This window comes from Lycorma delicatula, chromosome 1 (assembly GCF_047948215.1).
Source record: "Lycorma delicatula isolate Av1 chromosome 1, ASM4794821v1, whole genome shotgun sequence".
Lineage (NCBI taxonomy): Eukaryota > Metazoa > Arthropoda > Insecta > Hemiptera > Fulgoridae > Lycorma > Lycorma delicatula.
In genome coordinates, this window is record NC_134455.1 from 43,685,387 (window position 1) to 43,691,198 (window position 5,812).

A 5,812-nucleotide genomic window follows, 5' to 3' on the forward strand; every position below is an offset into this window, starting at 1 on the left:
GGCTTAAATTGCCGTCTTTTAATTTTGTAACTTTTATTGTTTTAATTGTAACAAGGGGTGCGCCTCCCCGATTTAGTTTTAATGTGACAAGTGAGCGGTAGGGACACATAGGCGGGTGCTGTACGGCGCCCAGCTTAACCGCTCACGCAAGATAGGAGCTCACTAGGAGCAATTAGGATAACGAGGTCGCAAATCTGTTTCGAGGCTCAGTAGCCGTTTATTGCCACAGTACATTTCGTCTATGCTCTAGGGCGACCGAATGGGGTGGTGGCGGGAGAAATGCCAGCTAACCAAATTACCCTACTGATCGCTTCTCGGCCTCTGGCCCCGTGCTGTAAAACTTGTGCTTAGCAACCGGTGCTTAACTCGATTCTGCAAGTACAGCGTTCTACGTTCTCGTCGTCGGGGTTGACAACGATCAGCAGCGGTTAGTCAACCTGCGTTGCTGTGAGGCGTTTAACCAAGCGGCGGCGTAGTGTGTTGCAGGAGTGCTGCTGTCGGCTAAATAAGGACGTTTCCTTTGTTTACAACGTGTCCCCATTTCGTAGTTGGTGAGGCCAGATAAATTTTTCAGATCCTCTGGCAGGTTCGAGAAGCGGTTTTCCGCTCCAACCTAGCCGGTGGTAGGAGCGCTTTATATTTCGACTCCTCGATTGGGCTGCCGAACAGACGGTCCGTCGAGGTATAAGAGGTATAGACGCTCACCCAAGACTTGTGACAGGTGATAGGCTTCTACTGTGTTTGTAGTGTCTGGCAACGCAGTTGGTGTAGTGTCAGATATAGCCATGGAGCAATCCGGGGGAGGTTGCATGGATGACTTGGTCGGTTTGGCCAAGGACCTGGTCTCCGTTGATCCCTTCTTGCCAAGGAGGTCACTCGGCAGGTCGCCGCCGAGGCCCCGGTCCTCCGATAAGGAGGTCACGGAAGCCCCTCGTAAACTGGAGCATCCGAGTGCTGCGGCATTGCAGCAAATCCTGCCCGATACCGCGGTTCCGAGCTGTCCGGTGAAGGCGAAAGCCGGGCCCGTCCAGCGAGGACCAGGCAAAGAGGGGGGCGCCAAGTCAGAAGTGCGGCGCCCTACGAAGTCTGGGAAGGAGGTAAGCGGAGACGCTGCATCCGTTCCCGCGCCCAAGGCACCGGAGGTTAAGCCTGTCGAAAGGCGGGAGGCTTCGGGGGCTGGAAGTGTGGGGCGGATTGAGGAGATGAGGGCCGAGTGGGCCAAGATCTCCTCGAAGAAGGAATCAAGAGTCGCGGTGGAACTACGCCACCTAGTCGACTCTTATTTAAGTGAATGTGTGCTGATGGTAACCGGGCTGGCGATGAAATGTGAAGGCCTCCAGGGTGCAAACCTTGCGCTGGATTCAGTCGTCAGTCGACTATCCGGCAAGGTAGACCAGGTGGTGGAAGGAGTCCGGAGCTTCAAGCCGGTAACGGATGAAGCTTTGGGCGAGATCCACAAGTCGATTCAGAGAGTGGAGGAGAAGGTAAAGAAGCCTATCTCCTTCGCCTCAGTAACAGCCGCGCCTGCGCCTAAGCGGGTTGGTCCGCCGCCGCCAGCACAGGCGCCGGCCAAAATTAAGCGGGCCACTGTAAAGGTGATCCCAATTAAGCCTGGTCAGGGGGCTTCGTCTGCAATGACGGAGCTAACCCTGAAGAAGATCCTGGACCCGATGAAAGAAAAGTTCCAGATTTCCCGGGTCACTAATACAAGGGATCATGGTGTCGTTCTGGAGGTCACAAATGAGCGACAGGCAAAACAACTGCTGGAGGCAGAGGTTCTTGTAAAGAACGGGCTGAAGGCTCAGTTGCTAGCCGAGCGTAAGCCACAGATATTGGTTTATGATATGCCAAGGGCAACGCGGGTAGAGGAGCCTGAAATCCTCATAGCAATCCACGGTCAAAATCCAATGTTGGATATGACCGTCGAGGACTTCCTTAGGGGAACTAAGGTGATCCGGCAGCTGGGGAGAAAGGAATCCCTGAAGAGTCACTGGGTACTCGAGACCTCGCCAAAGATCCGGCAGGTTTTAGTGGCCAGTGGAAGACTGTTTTTTGGGTGGACGGCCTGTAGAGTTGTCGACCATGTTCAGGTAGCCCGATGCTTTAAGTGTCAGGGATTTGGGCACACCGCTCTCCGTTGCCGAGCGCAAAAGGAGATGTGTGGCCACTGTGCCGCTCCGGGGCACAGGGCAACCAACTGCCCTGCCAAGTCGTCGCCACCCAAGTGCGCCGCCTGCTGCCAGGTGAAAGGCAGTAATGCCGGACACAGGGTAGGGGGTCGGCTGTGTAAGGCGTACGATATAGCACGGGCTCGAGCTGTTAACAACACAGCTTATGGCGACGCTTGAACGGTCAGAAGCCCTTGGGGACATCTTCCACTTTGAACGCATACGCCTGGGGCAGATTAATCTGCATCATTCCCGGGCAGCCACGTGCGAGGCCATGAGGCTCCTTGAGGAGTACAACCTCGAGGTCCTCTTTACCCTACTTAAGACCTGGTGTTTGACGGATTTCTGGGATTGACTTTCCCAGAAGGAGTCACGGCCCAGGCTTTCGCCGATGACTGTCTCCTTTTAGTTCGTGGAGATTCACGACCACAGCTAGAAAGCAGAGCGCAGGCGGCTTTGTCAACCGCCGAAGGCTGGATGGACATTCAAAATTTAAAAATTTCTGTGCCCAAGACGAAGTTTATGCTTCTAAAGGGCGCAGACAAATTATCATGCAGTCGAAACCCCCACATTAAATATAAAGGCTGTGTAATCATCCGAGTAAGGGTTCATAAGTACCTAGGTGTTTTGTTTGATGATAAGTTGCTTTTTAGCAACCACATTAGACAAGTTGCGGCGGACGCCGTCTCTGTGATGCACAAACTTAGACGGATTGCTCGGAAAGACTACGGGCTGTCGGGCCGCCAAATGTACTTGGTGTACCGAGGCGTCTTCGAGAGTATGATCGCATACGCGGCGCCGGTTTGGGCGCACAGGTTGGAAAGAAATAGAGCACTACTTCAAAATTTAAGGAGTGCCCAGCGCAGAGCCATGATTGTATGCACTGGGGTATTTAAAACAACCTCCTACGAGGCTACTACTGTATTGGGAAAGGCTCTCCCAATTGATTTAGTGGTGAAAATTCGGGCAGTCATGTGGAAGTTGCGTAGAGGTCGGGAGGCCGAGGCATTTGGGATGCGGTTTCGAGCCGGGCCAGAACCGGATCGGAACGGTGATCACAATGCACCGGAGCAAAATTTCGTCCAGTTGCCTATCTCCCGTCTGCGGAAAAGGCTTCAAAGCCTCGCGATGGAGGCATGGCAGCTTGAATGGCACACCACGACTAAGGGTAGATCCTTGTATAATTTTATACAGGACTTGGGGGGATGGTATGCCTCGAGTTCCTTCTAAAAGGCGTCGGGTGCCCAGGTGCTCACCAACCATGTGAATCTAAACCAATATCTGTTTCGGTTTCGCCTGGTGGCTGATGAGTTGTGTGTCTGCGGGGAGGTCCAGTCAAATGTACACATGATGTACGACTGCCCGGCCCTTGGGGGGGCCAGAGACCGTGCCACCCTGGAACTTAGAGGTCAGGGGGAAACCTGGCCGCTCACAAGCGGCGAGGCAGTGTGGCGAGAGCCGCACTGTCGGACCGTGTGGGAGTTCCTCGATGAGGTTGCTATGTTCAACCGTCATCGGTAAATGTAAGGGAATAAATGTAAATGCATTTAGACTCCTGAAAGCTTTGCTGCTGGAAACCTATTACCTTGGTAAGAGGGCTGGCCACCAGCCAAATCAGCTCAAAGCGCAGCAAGTTGCAGGAGTGCTGCTGTCGGCTAAATAAGGACGTTTCCTTTGTTTACAACTTGTCCCCATTTCGTAGTTGGTGAGGCCAGATAAATTTTTCAGATCCTCTGGCAGGTTCGAGAAGCGGTTCTCCGCTCCAACCTAGCCGGTGGTAGGAGTGTTTCATTCTTCGACTCCTCGATTGGGCTGCCGAACAGACGGTCCGTCGGGGTATAAGAGGTTTGACGCTCACCAGGACTTGTGATAGGTGATAGTTTCAAACAAACTGTGGTTGTAGTGTCTGGCACCACAGTTGGTGTATTGCTAGATTCTGCGATGGAGCAATCCGGGGGAGGTTGCATGGATGACTTGGTCGGTTTGGCCAAGGACCTGGTCTCCGGTGACCCCTTCTTGCCGAGGAGGTCACTCGGCAGGTCGCCGCCGAGGCCCCGGTCCTCCGATAAGGAGGTCACGGAAGTCCCTCGGATAGTGGAGCATCCGAGTGCTGCGGCATTGCAGGAAATCCTGCCTGAAACCGCGGTTCCGAGCTGTCCGGTGAAGGCGAAAGCCGGGCCCGTCCAGCGAGGACCAGGCAAAGAGGGGGGCGCCAAGTCAGAAGTGCGGCGCCCTACGAAGTCTGGGAAGGAGGTAAGCGGAGGCGCTACATCCGTTCCTGCGCCCAAGGCACCGGAGGTTAAGCCTGTCGAAAGGCGGGAGGCCTCGGGGGCTGGAAGTGTGGGGCGGATTGAGGAGATGAGGGCTGAGTGGGCCAAGATCTCCTCAAAAAAGGAATCTAGAGTCGCGGTGGAGTTGCGCCACTTAGTCGACTCTTATTTGAGTGAATGTACGTTGTTGGTGACCGGGCTGGCGTTGAAGTGTGAAGGCCTCCAGGGTGCAAACCTTGCGCTGGATTCAGTCGTCAGTCGACTATCCGGCAAGGTGGACCAGGTTGTGGAAGGAGTCCGAAGTTTCAAGCCGGTAACGGGTGAGGCTTTGGGCGAGCTCCACAAATCAATTAAGAGAGTGGAGGAGAAGGTAAAGAAGCCTGTCTCCTTCGCCTCCGTAACAGCCGCGCCTGCGCCTAAGCGGGTAGGTCCGCCGCCGCCAGCGCAGGCGCCGGCCAAAATTAAGCGGGCCACTGTAAAGGTGGTCCCTATCAAACCTGGTCAGGGGGCTTCGTCGGCAATGACGGAGCTAACCCTAAAGAAGATCCTGGACCCGAGGAAGGAAAAGTTCCAGATTTCCCGGGTCACGAAAACCAGGGATCATGGTGTAGTTCTGGAGGTAGTAAATGAGCGGCAGGCGAAACAACTGCTGGAGGCAGAAGTTCTGGTAAAGAACGGGCTGAAGGCTCAGCTGTTAGCCGAGCGGAGGCCTCAGATATTGGTTTATCGGCTTTCGGCTGCTGTACTGGTGCGAGCCTTCCGGCCTCGGCCGTTCGTGGATTTGGCGAGCCGCTTCTTTCGGCCGGTATAGGTCTGGTTTTTGCGGCAGGCTCGCCCTGTGATTCGTTTTGCGATTCGCCCTATCTGGTCGTCTGCCTGTGTAAAGGTCTTGATGTTGGAGGACCTGCGTTCTTCGCAACGCCCGCTGATCTGTCGTGCTCAGCTTAGGGTGAAAATTCTTTTCACATTCGCCGCCTCGAGAGCTACAATTCGGTGTTGTATCCGCATTGCTTGCTTTCGGCCGCTGTACCTATGCGAGCCTTCAGACTTTGGCCGTCGCGTTGTTCCGTAGGATTGTTTACGGGCGCGGCGAGCTACTGCTTTCGGCCGGCCGTACCCTTCCACGAAGGGCCGGCATCGGCTTGGTTTTTGCGGTATGCTTGCCCCCTAAATGGGTTGGCGTAGTCACATGTCAGGCAATCCGCGGCCCTCATTGCTCGGAGACTTGAGTGCGAAAAGCTGCAGTCTTGCAGTCCAGTATGCCAGTTTCCCGCGGCTTGAGGCGTATTTCACGCGGTTGCTCTGGCGGGATAACGCTTGTGACGCCGGCTCTTCGGGCCGGTTATTTAGTTTGCCGGAGTTAAGGTCGGTCCC